At 39.2% G+C, this 18,093-nt stretch overlaps 1 protein-coding gene across 10 annotated transcripts in view; it reads left to right on the forward strand.

Moving 5' to 3' along the window:
• Positions 1–18,093, forward strand: part of WDR17 (WD repeat domain 17) — a 113,526-nt gene that overhangs the window by 3,710 nt on the left and 91,723 nt on the right. Inside the window, exon 1 of one of the 10 annotated variants that reach the window (XM_040489851.1) lies at positions 2,350–3,111. The exons of the other annotated variants lie outside the window; for them this stretch is intronic. The gene's annotated coding sequence lies outside the window, so the exon portion shown is untranslated. Of the gene's footprint in view, positions 1–2,349; positions 3,112–18,093 lie in introns of those variants that run through there. 10 annotated transcript variants of the gene reach the window in all.

Below are 18,093 nucleotides of genomic sequence, written 5' to 3' on the forward strand. Positions count from 1 at the left end.
ATATGGGAGATAATTTGTCACTGTTATTTGCTATTATAGGGATGACTGGCAGTTGTCATGTTCAGGAAAACTATCAAAAGATGTAGGAAATGATTTTTCATGCTTTGGTGGGGATGTCACAACATTCAACACTTGGTTCGTAGATCCGAATGCTCAGACATTGAGAACTCCCAGGAGAGGAGTTCAGTAGTTTTCCTTGTTCTTAGGTTCGTCATTATCTTCCACAGTGTTGACACGTTAGGTTGTGAGCATCAACCAGTATCCCCGGCATCCTCATTTGCAATTATGTGTGATAAGTTCGGTTTCTTACCACACACACACACACACACACACACACACACACACACACACAATTACTCTCAAATTGGAAAGTGGAAGATAACTCTCATCACACCCAGCACTCGTGTTGATGTGCTGTAGGAAAACCTTCATTTTCCAATATATAACAGCCCCACCTGGAGCCTTGAGAATTGGATGGTGGGTTAATATGAAATAGGTACTATTTAAGCTTGGTCCTTTGAAATAAAACATTATGAATGAGTTTTAATGAAGAGTTGAGCAACATTTTATTTCTAAGGTAAACATGGTAATGGTTTTGAAGGGTTCATTTGAGAATTGTGCCCAGAAGGGTCCTTAGAGACCAGTTAATCTAACACTTACTCTGGACGAGATCACAACACACACAATGGTGTGTTGCTCAGAGTGAATCTGTGCAAGAGGTGATCACCAGCACCATTTTCTCTTCCATTGTATGTTTTCAAATGACTAATTCAAAAGTTTGAGTAGTCAAGGATTTAGATGGCTTATATTTATTCTATATTGTTAAAATAATAACTGTACAAAATGAACATCGTACGTGGGTTTGGTCTCCTAGAAAGTTTACTTAAAATACTGGTTAAAAAGTGTTTTCCCACAGTTTGTGCCATTTTTTAATTTTCTCGTCAATACAAGTTGAGTTTTGCTGTAAAGTCCTTTGTGATTTTTTGGCATCCAGTTACCTTAGAAATTCTTTATCCTAATGAATCTCAGTGGTACATAAGTGTACAGAGCCGTCACACCTACAATTGGGTGTTAAGACTAGAACTAAGAAGCTTTCAGAAGTCACATGTGCAGCCTGGATGGTGGTTACCATTGGGCAACAGTTTGAAGTTAGATGTTTATTTTCTAGACCTCGTGCCACTTTGATACCAGAGCCGTCTAGAGCAGTGTTAGTCCAGGTGTGCCTTGCACCAGCAGCAACTGCATCTCCTTGGAGCTGGATGGAAATGCACATCCTCAGGCCACACCCCTAGCAAACCAGAATCTGTGTTTTAATAAGCCTCAAGTGATTCTTAACCAAGTAGAGTTTGGGAAGTACTGATTGATATAAGGTGCGTTATGCCTTTGGACCCAGTCCCCTCATGAGCTGCTAATGGCCATGTATGCTTCCCCTTTTGAAACTTTACTTGGGAGCACCAGGAACTGCTAAGTAAATGAATCCACCTGAAAATACAATAGTGGCTACATTTCATAAACATGGGATAGTATCTTTTTGGACATAATGTATCACCTTCACTATCCATCTTTAAGGGGAATTTTATGTTGGCCAGGGGCATCATTTTTGACAGACGGGCTACTAAGTAGATTAACAATTTACCTGATCTGCATTGGCCCTGCCTTAGCCTATACAACCCTTCACTCCTCAAACTTTAGGATTCATCTCAGGCCTTCTATCAATGCAACTCAGGCATGCATACGTTGAAGACATTTTTGGATTTAGTGACATTATACGGACTATTTCTTTTCATTTTAAAGCTTTAAGCCTTAAAACCGTTGGATTTCCTTTGCTGGTTTTTCTAAATTGACTTGCCAAAATATATTTATTTATTTATTTATTTTGAGAGAGAGCATGCACATGTGAGCGCATGAGTGGGGGTGGGACAGAGAGAGAAGGAAAGATAATCCCCAGCAGACTCTGCCCTGTCAGCTTGGAGCCCAATGTGGGGCTCCGTCTCAGGAATTGTGAGATCATGATCTGAGCTGAAATCAACAGTCGGAAGCTTAACTGACTGAGCCACCCGGGTGCTCCATCAAAATAATTTTCTAACTACACCTTGTCTAGAACAAGAAAATGCCAGTCCGAGTAACAGCTTCTGCCAAATGGGAATCATGATTTTCACAGACAGATAAAGGCCACCCTACCTTAAAAACTCATATGAATAATCCAACCCACAGGACAGATTAATTAGAAGGGGGCGGGGATCCTCAGGTTTACAGAATGATTCATGGTATAGCTTCTCAAGTCTTTCTTCAGCAGGAATGATCCTGTTTATAGAACTAAGGTTACACATTCTTGCCATACCCTATATGGAAATAATCCTTTTTTTTTATGATAAATACATGTTTATATCAAATGTCTCTCTCAGTGGAATATTGACTTCAAACTTACTAGTTTGTGGATGAAAACATATGATTTCACTCCTCTACTTTTCTTCAGCTGACTCAGAATGGTCACACTGAAGGTATATAAATGATCGTGTTGTTTCAGAAAAGCGGATTACTTCAGTCAAATTAAAAATTGCCCCACATTGCCGCTCAGGAGATTCTGTAATCCTCCAAGCACCTAGAGAGATGTAATTCCATAATTCATGGAATTTTCCTTTTGCTGGATAAAATGTGGGAAAGTATAAAAATAAATATGCAGATGGGTGATAAAATAAGTATGTAGGCGGGTGATAGAATAACTCCATTCACTTAGGCTGCGTCTTTGAATCCGTGTCTTGATCTTACTTGTAATTCCTGTGTATTACTGATCAGATTGGAATTCGTACTGGCGTAGTGGTCATTTTGCGTGCAAACCAGAACTACCATAATGACCTTGGTCTTTTCTATTTGCTACCTAATCCAGGATTTTAATGCAGGTTAACACTGTGCTTGTTGTGACCTATTTTACCGTGTAAGCTTTTAAGAACATCATGATTTGACATATGTCGGGCATGCTTGGATAAACTGCCCCGCCAAGCACATGAAAGGTAAACCTAGGAATGATAGAAATTTGAGAGATGAATCTTGATCAGTACAAGACACCAGAGGCAGCTTTTCGGCTAAATTATCTTTGCGCCATTAAACTAAGTAAGTAGTTCTCCACCTTTACTGTGCATATAAGTCATCTGGTAGTAATGTTAAAAAGCAAGTTTCCAGGCTTTACCCGAAGATTTTGATCCACTAGCTTTGGGGTGTGATCCAGGAATCTGCATGTTTTTGCAAGTTTCTCAGTTAATTCTGATGCAGGAGATCTGAGACACACACTCTGAGATGATTTAGAGGTCTTTTAAAATTTCATTCGTCCTTGATAATCCGTGGCTCTACCTATCAGTGAGAATAGCGGTCATTTAGAATTATGGATACTAGACAGAGGAGAAAGATCTCAAATCGGGCCAGTGGCCGATTAAAAAAAAAAATCCTTCCCATTTTTGGGCAGTTTCTACATGTTTTCGAATAAGCACATATTGATATATGATTATAAAAATATCTTTGCATAACTCTATAATGTATTAAAATGTTTACTTATTTATTCTTAAAGTTTGTTTATTTATGTTGAGAGAGAGAGAGACAGCGAGCACTCGAGCTGGGGAGAGGCAGAGAGAGAGAGAGAATCCCAAGCAGGTTTCTGCACTGTCAGTACAGAGCCTGGTGCAGGGCTCAAACCCATGAACCATGAGTTTGTGACCTGGGCCAAAATCAAGAGTCATATGCTCAACAGACTGAACCACCCGGATGCCCCTGTATTAAAATTTTAAACACTGATTTTCAGCAAGGTGTTTTTATGTTGTTGTTTTTTTATTAATATAATCAATGCAGTTAAGAAAATTTGCAAAATTCTAGGGAGTATAAAGGTGAGTTAAACAAAACTACCTTGAATATCTGCATCCTGATATATCTCTGACCTTTGAATACACTTTCAGTCCCTTTTATTAATTTTTCTTACTGTTTCTCAAACCTGCTGGGTACCAGTGTTTGCATATTAAGATGTTATATATATGTTTATACGTTTTTGTCTGATTATTTTCTTTGAACTTATAGTCTATTTTAACATAAAAATAACAAAATTTAATATTTCATGATGATTTTTAAGTTATAAAAATACTTTGAGTTAATTTCTCCCTAAATATCAAGACACAAATTGTGTCTATTGATTACCTTTGTGAAATGAGAAATTTAGTATACTTTGTTTCCTTCTTTTCCAAAACTTCAGTACTTGGGAAAACCAAGATGTTCAGATTTTTCTAACTCTTCTCTGGTCTTCTCTTTCAGTAATTACTCTTGATATATGAATTTTTGTAACCATTGAACTTAAATATTCAGATTTATTTGCTTAATATATTTTTAAAATTGCATGAACGTCCATATTTGAGTTGTTTTAATTTTTTAAAAGCCTTTAAATTTTTTTTTAAATATCAGACAAGCTAGACTTTATTTTTTTAGTTTGATGTTTTCATTTAAATTTCAGTTAGTTAACATACTATGTAATACTGGTTTCAGGTGTAGAATGTAGTGACGCGTCACTTAAATACAGCAGTGCTCATCCCAACGAGTGCCCCCCTTACGGCCCATCACCCATTAACACCATCCCCCACCCACTCACCTCCTCTCCAGCCCCCCTCAGTTTGTTCTTTGCAGTTGGATCCATTTTATGGTTTGCCTCTCTCCAAAAGCCTCTAATTTTTATTCAAGTAATTTTCAGATGAATTTTTCATGGATAAATTGCCTTCTAAACCCTTGTGTGTATGACAGTGCGTTTCTGTTGGTTCATTTTCCCTTCACACATGAATTATATTTTGTCCATTTATAGAATAGTGAGATCACAGTGGCTGAATTTAACATAGTTATTGTACTGCTGATTTTTGGAATTTGGTGCGGTGGTGAGATGTGTTAATCTGCATTTTCCGCACTTGTACATAACATTTAAAAAAATTCTACTTACATGCTCATAGGGTCGTACAAAAAAATAAATGAAGTGCCCTGACTTTGCCGTAATACATATTTTGCTTGAAACGAGGACTACTTTCAGGGTCCTAATCAGGGTCTTTTTCAGCCCAGATAATGTTATTTTGGCTACTTCTTGGGTTGTTGCTTTTATTTCTGTTACTTGTGCTTCTGTTTTCTCTAAACATGTTTATAATATGTAGGTTGGGGTTTCATCCCCTGTACACCGTATATTTCATTTCGTCTCTAATTAAAAAAAAATCTTTTTGTTTTCCCACAATGTTTTTGAATTTTTTTTTTTGCTTGTTTTCTGAAATCACTAATAGATTTTGGGGTTTGTTTTTTTTGTTTTGTTTTGTTTTATTTTTCCAGTTTGAATTGTGCCTTTTATTGCTCTTTGGTATGGATCTTCTGTTGCTTTTTATTTTCTTCAGGATTATTGTTTTGACTATCTCATCCCACAGCCTTTTGACCATAGCTGGTGGTATCTAATATCTTCATTCTCATTCTGGAATGGGAGGAGACTCATAAAGGACATCCAAAGACAATATGCAGATTGCTGCCTGCAGGGCTCAAATGCTGTGTTCTGGGACAATGTATCAGTTACATCACTATCTGATCAGTATAAAAATCTCAAGATCGATAAAAATGTTTGCCAATATCCGGGCCTAATTGCCATCATCTGTCATGCGTTTCATTACCGAGTATGGTTCTGTTGTGCTGAGATAGAATTTTCTCCCCTCTACCTTGGCCAAATGGTTGGAGAAAATACATAAAAAATACAAGTACCTTGTTGCTTTTTCCTTCCTTTGTATTATATCACTAAAGAGTTATACTTCTTTGAGTACACTATTCTGTCTTATCTCTCATTTGTCCCATTTTTTTCTAGTTGCTGAGTTTTCATTTATTTTTACTTTATAATTTTTTTTTAATTTTTTTTTTCAACGTTTATTTATTTTTGGGACAGAGAGAGACAGAGCATGAACGGGCGAGGGGCAGAGAGAGAGGGAGACACAGAATCGGAAACAGGCTCCAGGCTCTGAGCCATCAGCCCAGAGCCCGACGTGGGGCTCGAACTCACGGACTGTGAGATCGTGACCTGGTCGAAGTCGGACGCTCAACTGACCGCGCCACCCAGGCGCCCCTATTTTTACTTTAATTTTTGAGAGTGAGCACGAGTGGGGGAGGGGCAGAGGTGGGGAGGGAGAGAGAATCTTAAGCAGGCTGCACGCCCAGCCTGGAGCCCAGTGCGGGGCTCAATCTCACAACCCTGGGATCATGACTGAACTGAAATCAATAGTGAGATGTCAACCGACTGAGCCACCCAGGAGCCCCTCACTGAGTCTTTCTGTAGTCACTGAGGACGTATATGTAAAAATCATGAATTGAGTGGACAGGACAGAGAAGAGGTGCCTGAAGGGAATGACAACGGCAGCACTGTATCTCCCACGACATAGTGGAATTTTTCTGATTGACATAGATGGTGTTGTTTTAAACGGGGACAGCTAGTGAGGCGGTGATGATGTAAATTTATACATACTTCTTGGGAGAAAGCCTTTTAAAATTTCTAACAATGTTGTGGATGATCCACTAGAACACTAAGACCCAAGACAGCAATGAAAGAACCTATGTATTTAGTGGGGATTCCTCACAAGAATGATGCTGAGACTGTGTTTTGAGTGCTACTAGGAAAGTTTGTGTGTACGCATGTGTGTGCCTGCATGTTTTCCATGATCTTACGGGGCCAGTTCTGGTTCCAGCAACAGAAAATACGATGTGTATTACTCTTCATATAAATAAAAAGTCTAGAGTTAGTTAGAGTGCAAGTATCATAGCTAACTTCAATGCTCAATTACTATCATTGTGACTCAGCCCCTCTCTACCGTGCTGGTGCTTTCTCAAACTAGGTAGGATCCCCTGGCAATTCGTGGTATCTTCTCAGGATAGCAAGATGGTTGCACGAGCTCAGATTTCAGAGTGACTATGGCTTAAGTGGATGTAAAATAGAGCCTCTTTTTCCAGCAGTTCTTATCAAAGCCCTGAGTTTCCCGCCGAGACACCTTGAACCTGTGTTCCCATCGTTGTGTTCCCATCACGTCTCTATGGCTAGAGAAGTGATTAGCATCAATCTGAATCACCTGCTCTAGTTCAAACTGGTCTTCCACTTCAGCCTTGAGCCAAGTAGAGCAGGGACCCGCAAACCAACCTGTAGAACTGTTTCTGAAAGAACAGAAGGAACACGATGGGGAGGCAGACGGCAAAAGTTCACTGCTGTTTCAGTGGGAAGTTGTAAGAGGCCCTGAGGGGCTGCTGTAGAAGCCAGAGCACCTGTTAACACCTGCCTCACTCAGGAGACTGCCGGCAGGGTGAGCCTGTGAACAAAACAGGGCTTTGAACCTGGAAACATGGGGCTGTGCAGAACTTCTCAGTTGGAATCTGAAAGTATAACAAATTTTCAGTTAAATTATATTTAGCTATTTCTCTAGTTTGGCTCACATAATAATCGTTGTGGACTTAGTGCCATGTAAGTAACAGAATGCAAAGTAATTAAGAAATGCCTCCATATAGGAAAAATAGAACCCAGTAATGAATTATTAGTAATGTAATTATGCCCTTTGCTTATCTGTGGCTGGTTTTTATTTTTGGGGTCCTGATCTTAATTTCTCAGTGACTTTCAGGCATGAGTGCCCACATGTCCTATGCACACTGCACAGTGTATCTCAGTAGAACTCTACCCTGGACCTGTCCTGTTCCTGACTTCCCCTTTCAGTAAATGCTGCCGGATCAATGAGTAAGGCAGCTGAGAAACCTAGTCTTCCTGGGAGTCCTCCTGTATCGTCACCTGCCATCAGGTTATTAGTTCACCCTGATCGTTTCTCACCTCCTTCTTCATGTTTTGTTGCCCTGTCGCCCACCAGCCTTCTCCCGGGAGTGCCAGGATAGTATTTGTAAATCAGAAAATCTGATATCATAATTACCATGCTTAAACTGCTTCCATGACTCCCCGTCACATGTAAGATAAAATCCACAATCCTTATCGCGAGCTGCGTGACTTTCCATCATTTTCTCTTGTACCTATTGGTCCGTCAGACAACTCACTCTTTCTCCTCATGGATCATCATATTTTGGGCATAGAGAAATAATGTCTGCCTAGAAGTTCACACCTCCCCCTTTCTTTTGTTACAGCCTCTTGAACACTTAACGCGGATTTGGGTTCATTTGTCTTTCTGCTCCTCTTACCCTTCTGCTCATTTGCTATTAAAGCTGCTATTGAAAATTGTTTTATAAATTTGTGTCGATCAGATAAGAAATGAAATGTAAATAACACCAGACCAGTAACTTAAAGAGACATCAAAAAAATACATAACAAGTAACCGAAGATAGCGCATCAAAATGTTAGAATTGCAACCTTTCTGGTGTTTTCTTGGCCTTGGTTTCATGGATTCCGGATAGCTCCTGCAGCAACAGTTTCACGTCAGCACCCAGGACAGAAGAAGCAGCGAGAGAAGGGCGTCTGAGATTTCTGCCGACATTCCATCAGCTGAAACTGAGTCACGTGCCCACACTAAGCCTAATAATTGTCCAAGGAGGACGGTATTACTACAACTGGCTTATGGTTTAGGCCAAGCATCACCTCCTAGGTGATAGGAAAAGTCCATCCTCCCTGAGATCACTGTAATTCTGCCTGTACCCGAATACGTTGAGTTTCTGTTGGCAGGGGCGGACACGGGTGAGAATGCTGTTGGTTAGACACCAGACAGTGGTTGTGCCACGTCTAGCTCTGCCGATGCCGTAAGCTTCTTGAAGGATGGCTTTTTTTTTCCTGTTTGTTTCTTGTTCATCTGTGTATCTTTAGTAACTAGAATCAGTGCTTAGCTATGATACACACTTGCTAAATATTTACCGAAACGAATGAAATAAAATGATAATGGCAGAGATATGTACATGGATAAAGGTGTTTTTCACCGAAGGTGAGGTAGTTGCAAGGTGAGTATATTTGGTAAGGCACAATAGGGTAACCCAGCCCTGCTTATTGTATTATCGTAGGAAATAATGATTGGATTTTAGTAATGGTGTTTACCTGTGGTGATGAAGGCATGATAGTTAAATATATTTAAAGACAAAGAATTAAGGGTTTAGCTAATTGACATTATTGACTAATTCTACTTTCTAATATATGACTTCTGAAATTATACAATACCTCAGATTTGATTAAATACAATAAAGAAATGCAAAATAATAGCGGCTTAAACGGAATCGAAGTTCATTTCTCTCTCATTAAAAAGAAAAAGGTCTGGAGGTTCGAAGTCCAAGAAGTTTTCAGAGATCTAGCTTCTTCCAGTTCTCTGTTGTACCAATTCTTGGGTGTAACTCTCATCTTATGACCTGGGATATCTACTGGGACCTGGGTCTTCCTCGTCCAGATACAGGTGAGAGAGAAAGGGTGGGCTGAAAATGACACGTCCTGCTCTTAATGTAGCCCATACATCCTAATGCTATTTATTGTCAACAATTTGGGCAGTACATAGTCTAGCAATACACTTTCCTCTGTTACTAAAATTATTTTGTCTAATGTTGATTCATCGACATTTTATAAAAATGCTTTTCAGAGGACATTTTGAATTACTTTATTCTTCTAGGTTTTATGAAATAGCAAAGATAGATGTTTATATGGAGAAATATATGCTTATCTAAAAATACAGATATCTTGAACAGTTGATTATACTCTGCTGTGTCCACTTTCATAAAAAGAATTGCTTTCTTAAACAGGAAGATATTTTTCTTTGAATTTTGATTGAAACTACATTTATGTACCTTAAAAATACAATATATTTAAGAAACTACTCAAAAATGGACTTCCTTAGAAAATCAAATTATTAAGTAGTGGTTAACTTGGAACTCCATTTTATAGTCTAAAAATGCAAAATATTTGATTTATGATACAGCATAAAATGTGCTGGAAATTTTAGACTTATTAAATTACCTTAGTGCACATCATTTTTAATTTTTAGACTAGGTCAGTGTGGAGATTCCAGTTAGGAACTTTGGTCAAACTTTCAAGAGGTGTGGATTCATTAAAAAGAACTTACTGGGTATGATAACTGTGATACAAAGGAGCGTATCATCCAGAGACCGTTCTTTTCTTAGGTTTTTTTTTTTTTTTTAAGGATACACAGAATGTTATCAGCATTCATCACCCCCACCAAGGATAACCACTATCCTGACCTCTTGCAGAATAGGTTAATATTGTCTGTTTTTGTGCTTTATGTAAATGAAATAATAGGATAATGTATTATCTTTGTGTCTAGCTTCTTTCAATCAACATTGTGAGATTCATCTATAAAGGTTACATGGAATTGTTATCCATTCATTCTCATTACTGTAAACCATTCCGTTGTATGAATATATCCCAGTTATTTACCCATCCTGCTGTTAGTATAGATCTGAGAAGTTTCCACTCTGGTGCTGCTATAGAAGTGCTCTGAACATTACAATACATGTCTTTGGTGAGCATAAATACCCATAATACCCATTGCTGTTGGCTAATGAGCGGGAGTAAAATGCTGGGTCATGTGGTGTGTTTGTGTTCAGCTTTAGAGGATCCTGCCAATGAGTTGTCCAAATTGTTTGTTTCAATTTACATTCCCATGAGTAGTATATGAGTTTCAATTACTCTGCATTCTTGCCAACCTGTGGTATTGTGCATTGTAGCCCTTGTGTTGGAAATGTAGCAGCATCTCATTGTGGTTTTAATTTGCAATAATGATGGACAGCTTTTCATATGTTCATAGTCTTGTTTTTGTGACAATGGAGTTCTTTTGTCTTTTGTCCAAGTCTTATGTCCATTTTCCTGTTGGCTTAGCAGTCTTTTTTTTTTTTTTTGTAGATTGTTTTTTTTGTTGAATATATATGTATTATTAATATTTTCTCCCACTCTGTGTCTTGATTTTCACTCTTTTATTGATGTCTGGTGAATATGTTTGTAATTTTATTTTATTTAAAAATTTTTTTTAATGTTTATTTTTGAGAGAGAGAGACAGCGTGTGAGCAGAGGGAGGGCAGAGAGAGAAAGGGAGACTCAGAATCTGAAGCAGGCTCCAGGCTCTGAGCGGTCAGCACAGAGCCTGACGCGGGGCTCAAACTCACCATTAGTGAGATCATGACCTGAGCTGAAGTCGGACGCTTAACTGACTGAGCCACCCAGGGGCCCCCATAAGTTTGTGATTTTAATATAATCAAATAGGTCAATTGTTTTCCTTTGTGGTTTTGTGCTTTTTGGGTGTGTCTTGTTTAGTAAATCTTTTTCTACTCCAAAGACTATATATTCTTATTAGTTTTCTTGGAAAGCTTTATTGTTCTACTTTACATATTTAGATTTCCAGTCTCTCTGGTATTGGTGCTTTTTTCCTGATATTCTGTAAGATTGGGATGAAGATTTCTTTGTATTTTTCTCTAAGGGTATTCAGTTGACCCACAAGTAGTTATTTAAAGGCCTGTTCTTTGCTCACCATACAGCATTATCACCTTCATTGTAAATCAGTTAACAGCCCATGAAAGGGTTTATTCTAGATTCATTGTGTTCCATTAGTGGGTTTTTGTATCTTTATATCAGTACTACACTGTCTTAATTATTGTAGCTTTATAAGAAGTAATGATAGCTGATAGTGTAAACTTTCAGCTTTGTCACCTTCAAGACTGCCTTGACTATTCTTGGCCATTGACATATCCATCTAAATTTTAGGTTAACTTGTTAATGACACTGTATTAAATCTGTAGATTAATTTGAGGCACTTTACATCTTCACAGTATTAAATCTTAATATCCATTAACACGTGTCTCTACTCTTGTTTAGGATTTTTACACTTAGTTTAGGAGAGAGATTGCTCTATAATTCCCTCTCTCAAAGTCTTCTCCAGGTTTTGGCAGGGCATAAAGAATTGATGTGATTCCTTTCACTGTAACTGTCAAAATTTGTGTAAAAGTTTTTCTTTAAACATTTGCAAAAATGGACCAGTGAAACCATTTGGGCCTGGGAGATTGTCTGTGGGAGAGTTTTAATTGTAGCCTTATATTAATGCCACTTAGATTTTCTCATTCTTTCTTCAACTTTGGTAACTTGTGTTTTGTTTTTTTTTTTTTTTTGAGGAATTTGTCCATTCATCCAAGTTATCTGTTAAATTCCTGCAAATGTGGGGGCGCCTGGGTGGCTCAGTCGGTTAAGTGGCCGACTTTGGCTCACGTCATGATCTCACGGTCTGTGAGTTCGAGCCCTGCGTCGGGCTCTGTGCTGACCGCTCAGAGCCTGGAGCCTGCTTCAGATTCTGTGTCTCCCTCTCTCTCTGACCCTCCCCTGTTCATGCTGTCTCTCCCTGTCTCAAAAATAAATAAACGTTAAAAAAAATTGTTTAAAAAAAAAATTCCTGCAAATGTGTTAATACATTCTCTTATTCTTTTTTGATTGTCAGTAGTTCCAATAATGATGTCTTTTTTTTATTCCTGTTATTTATATTTGTACTTTTTCTGTTTTTTTTTAAGTCTTCTAAAAGTTGACCTAAAGGAACCAGCATTTGGTTTAGTTGATTTTTTTCTGTTATATGTTTGTAAATATAAATGTGCTTTCTCTTTTCAGAATTATTTCCTTTTTCTACATTTTTAACGATTTATTTTGCTTTCTTCTGACTTTCTGAGATAGAAAATTAAATCCTTCTTTTTTATTTTCTGTTAGAAAAACATAAGTCAATAACCCCCTACCTCCAAGCATTGCTTGAGCTGTAACCCCCAATTTCTATTTGTTGTGGCTTTGCCATCTAGTACTAAGTTTTTTCTAACTTCCATTTTTACTTCTTCTTTGAATCAAGGATTATTTAGAAGCACACTGTTTAATTACCAGACAGTTGTGGATTTTCTAGTTATCTTTCTTTTATTGATCTCAGACTTCATTCCAACTGGAAAATATAGTCAAAGAATTCCAATATTTTGGAAATTGGTCAGGTTTTCCTCATAGCTCAGCACATTGTTTATTTTTGTTATTACTCCATGTTCACTAGAAAAGAATGTGAACTCTATCACTGTTAGATACAGTATTTTATCTATATATGTCATTTGGCCAGTTGTATTAAATATGGTCAGATCTTTTACACTTCTACAGAATTTTCTCTATTTCATCAGATACTGAGATTTATTACTCAAAGCTTGCCATTATGATGATGGATCTGTATCTGTATCCTTTAATTCCATTATTCTTGCTTTTTATGTTTGAGAGTCCTGTAGTTTGAGTGCAGACAGTTTTAGGACCGTTCTGTCATTTGGTCGAATCTACCCCTTTATTCTTAAGTAATGTCCCTCTGTCTCTCTACTACTGTATCTTGCCTTAAAATTTATTTCATCTTTTATTTATGTAACTATAATAGCTGTCTTTTGGTTAATAATATTCTAGCATATAATTTTCTGTTTTTGACTTTCAACCATTCTATATTCCCTTTTAATAAAGTATGACTCTTGAGAAGAGTATATGGTTGAGTTTTTTTTACATAGTGTGCCAATTTTACTCGTAAATTTAATCCACTCTCATTTAATGTGTGACGGGCGCCCAGGTGGCTCAGTCAGTTAAGCTGATCTTCTTTCTCAAAAATAAACATTAAAAAAAAAAAAATCTAATGTATAACTGTTACAATTTGATTTACATGTACAATCAAACCTTTTTTCCTCTGGTCCACAAATTTTTTATTATATTTTCCTTTGATTCACTTAATAGTATGTTTATTCTTCTTTTTGTGGTTAGACCAGAGATTCTAAGATGTAACTTTGACTCGTTACAGTTTAATAGAAGTGATTAATTTTACCTCTTCATTGATCCTAACTCCATTTAACTTGCTCTCACCTTTTGTGTTACTGTTTTCATAGAATTTAGTGCTGTAAGTGTTTTAAATTTCAGAAGACATTACAGTTATTGTCTTGCGTAGTTAGTATGTGCTTCTATTCAGCCGTATATTTCCTCTGATGATCCTTGTTATCTCTAACATTTTCATCTTTCTGCCTGGGTTCTTTTTCCTCCTGCCTGAAGAACTCCCTTTAATGTTTCCTAGGTAGGGCTGGCTGACCATAGATTTCGTAGTTTTTGCATTAGGAAAATATCATAATTTTTGCCTTCATGTTTATTTTCACCAGGTGTAGCCTTCTAGGTGTGTGGTTATTTTTTTCTCCTAACTTTAAAAATGTTATTCCATTATCTTTTGACTCTATTATATCAGTTGATCTTTGACAACATTCTGACCATATTAAAGATTTTTTTCTTTGGCTGTGATTTTCAGCGTCCTACTGGCATGCCTAGATAAAGTTGTACTTTCGCTTATCCTGCTTGGTATTTGGTGAGCTCTAGGAACTTGATTTTTTTAAATCAGTTTTGGAAATTTCTCACTCTTTTTCTCTTTAAATAGCTTTTTAAAAAATGTTTATGTTAGAGAGCTAGGAAGGGGCAGAGAAAGAGGGAGACACAGACTCTGAAGCAGGCTCCAGGCTCTGAGTGGTCGGCACAGAGCCCGGCACGGGACTCGAACCCACAAACCTCAAGATCATGACCTGAGTGAAAGTCAGATGCTTAACTGACTGAAGCCACCCAGGCGCCCCTAAATATTTGTTGTTATGTTTCCTCCCCCTTAAAGACTCCTATTACATCTGTATTTAGCTTTTCACCGTACTGTTTCTACTTCTTAGATTCTATTTCTCTCTCTCTTCTCCCTCTGCATTAGTTTTGGTGTATGCGAGTCAGTTTTACTCCGTGGCGCTAATCCGGACTTCTGCTGTATCTGGTCTGCCAATGAACTCATCTATTGAGATCTGAATTTCAGATATTGTGTCTTTCAGTTTGAGTAGCCGTCTTATATTTACTTTGTATATATTCTATCCTCTGGTGAAAATACATGCCCTTTCGTCTATTTTGTTTGTGACCACACATTAAACATATCACGTGACTGAAACTAAGGAGAAGACGACTGTAGACGTTATCCCTGTTACTAACTAGAATCGCCAAACACTGGAGTGTTGTCAGCAGTACCAATTTGTTGTGGTTCAAGGCTGAGCTTTGAAATTGTTTTGAAATTTGAGCTTTCGGATGGCTCTTTGGATGTGGCTGTTTAATACTTTGAAGGTCTGGTCAAAGCCTGAAATGCTCAGGTGGGAACTTCGGCAGACTTCAGGCGCGTGGGGGTGTGCTCCTTGAGACCTGTGCACGGCCACATTCCCGGGATAGCAGGGATTAAGGAGGTAGGGGTCTCTCAGGGATGTGACTTTGATGGCAGTCGTCAGATAACCCCTTGGTGTTCCTCTGGACCCCCAAGCACAGGTCCTGATCCAGCCCAGCCCAGCCCCTTTCAGCCTGTAAAGGGAGACTTCGGTGTTTCCTCACTTCTTGTGGGATCATTCTTTGTCTCCTTCCTCATCTGCTTGTCCCTGGCACTGCTTCTAAAAAGACTTGGGGATTAAAGAAGTCTTAGTGCTGGATCCCAGGGACAGAGACTGAAGTTAACATGTTCCGAGATACCGTGGCTGGAAGTGGTAAGTGAGGCAGGAAGCTCTAGGAGATGAAGAGTCCAAGTGAAGTTAGAAAATATAATCCAATTCTACAATATCTTTGTGTGGACAAGTTCATTTCGGAGTTTCCCCCCCCCCTTTTTTGTTAGTATTGGAAAGCACTGCTGTGAGTTCTTAGTGTATAATTTTTAAAATTTAGATTATATGTCTGACAGCAGAAATGTGCAGTTTAGTGTTTTGTACCGGCAAAATGTGCTTATTAGCATAATTAGCATAAAAGAAACATCCTAAGCTTTCAGGAAATCCCCCTCCTGGCTCCTTCCTGTCACTACTACTGTCTCCCCGAAGAAAACTCTCTCATAACTCCTCGTAGCATCGATTGGCTTTGCTTGTGTTCCAGCTTTTTCTAAAGGGACTCAGGCAGTACGTTTGACCTTCAGTTGTCCTTACATTGTAGGGTGTATCCGTTGTGTCATGTATAATGCATTTTACTTATTGTCTACTACCCCAGTGTGTCACTGTCTTACAGTTTTACCTCTCAGACCGGGGGAATCTGGTTCCTGGGGACACGTCTGTGTCTCCCCCTCCCCGACCGCACCCTGGCGGCCAAACCGCTGTGCATCCATGGTGGGTGTTGAGCAGGAGCGAACTGCTTCGCGCCCCCTCAAACGGTGGCAGATCCGTGCTTTGTTTTGGGGCACCCCAGCACACACAGCTTTTGCTGCCTCCCTTCCCCCTTCTGGGGGAAACACCTCCCTCCTGGGGTTGGGAAGGGGGATTCTCTGTGCCTTCCTGGAGGCAGATAAGGTTTGCGTTTTCTCTCCCTGCCGTGTCCCCGGAGTGAGGGTGTTTCTTCCCTCGTTTCTAGTAGCCGAAGGATTTGTTTCATGCGAGAGCAGGATTCAGGGATACACCATGTTTCGTGCCTGTCACCTGTCTACAGCCCCAAGCTTCCTGCAAGACTGAGCCACCAGGGGGACGGTCCTGATTTGCCCCATCTTTCTCCTAAGCACCCAGCTGAGGCTGGCGGAGAAGTTCTTAGAAATGAGTACAAACTCAGCTTGCATCTGGGACCTCTGTTTGTTTGTTTGTTTAATGTTTGTTTATTTTGAGAGAGAGAGAGAGAGCAGGGGAGGCGCAGAAAGAGAGGATCCCAAGCAGGCCCCTAGCTCCCAGCGCCAAGCCTGATGCAGGGCTCGAACTCATGAACTGTGAGATCATGACCTGAGCCGAAATCAAGAGTCAGATACTTAACTGACTGAGCCACCCAGACACCCCGTGAAACCTCTATTTTTTTTAAAAAACTGCTGCACTGTCTCTCTCAAAAATAAACATTAAAAAATTTTTTTAAAAAAGGGTGCCTGGGTGACTCAGTCGGTTAAGCGTCCTACTTTGGGTCAGGTCATGATACTGCAGTCCGTGAGTTCAAGCCCCACATCGGGCTCTGTGCTGATGGCCCAGAGCCTGGAGCCTGCCTTGGATTCTGTGTCTCCTTCTTTCCTTGCCCCTCCCCCTCTGGTGTGCGCGCGCGCGCGCGCTCTCTCTCTCTCTCTCAAAAATAAACATTAAAAAAATTTAAACTGATGCTGTAGTTCACATTGGCCTTCAGGAATTAATTACCATTTTATCAGATTTTTTTTTTCTTACCTGCTTTTGTGGCAGTCATCTCTCTCCCATGCCTTGTCCAAAGTGGAACCATTGGTATGTCCTTTCTCTTCAGAGAGGGGCTTGTTATTCTTTGCACTTTTCTTGCCTGCTTTCTAGACTGACAATTTAATGTCCTCTTCCTCCAGAGAATACACACTTTTGCTTTTGGAGAGAAGTAGGGTAGGGATGATCGACTTGGTGTGATTAGGGAATGAGTTTATTTGAAGCTCAGCCTCAGTCTTTGTAGGGGATGGGCTAGTTCCACTTCGTTCTTAGTCTTCAGAGGTAGACCCAGGCAGTTGTTACTAAAGGAACACCGTTCTTAGATCACTCTTCCCTTGGCAGCATCTGAACTCCAGGTTTGCTCTTCAGGCCGTGTGAGAGTACCAGAAGTTCCCCATAACTTCTTAGTAGTTTAGCCATTACTTTTATAGGCAAATCTTACTGGGAAAACAGTAGCGTTCCCTGCCCCTTCCCCACCAAAGAGTGCCTGGCTAGACCCTGTGGACTTCTCTTGGGGTTCCCCTTTTTAGTTTGGATTTTACCTATTTTCATCCAGCTTTTCTAGTTTTCTTTGGTAGGAGCATTAGAGATAGGTGTACACACACACACATATATATATATGCCTGTGTGTGTGTGTCTGTGTGTGTGTACGTACGTATGTATATACACACTTGTCTGCCATGGCTGGGATTCAAGGTCTTATAAGTAACCTTCTTTTAATCATATAGAATCATTCTAAAAAAATAAATATATAGAATCATTCTGTTTGGAGCTTACTGAATAAATTGTGTATCTGATCTCTAACTCAGACTTCCTCTTCACATTTTAAAAAAAATGTGTATTTACTTTTGAGGGAGAGAGTGAGAATAGGGGACGGGCAGAGAGAGACGGAGAGAAAGAGAATCCCAAGCAGGCTCGGCACTGTCAACACCAAGCCCAGCCTGGGGC

This window comes from Herpailurus yagouaroundi, unplaced genomic scaffold (genome assembly GCF_014898765.1).
Source record: "Herpailurus yagouaroundi ecotype Mexico unplaced genomic scaffold, PumYag 181, whole genome shotgun sequence".
Classification (NCBI taxonomy): domain Eukaryota; kingdom Metazoa; phylum Chordata; class Mammalia; order Carnivora; family Felidae; genus Herpailurus; species Herpailurus yagouaroundi.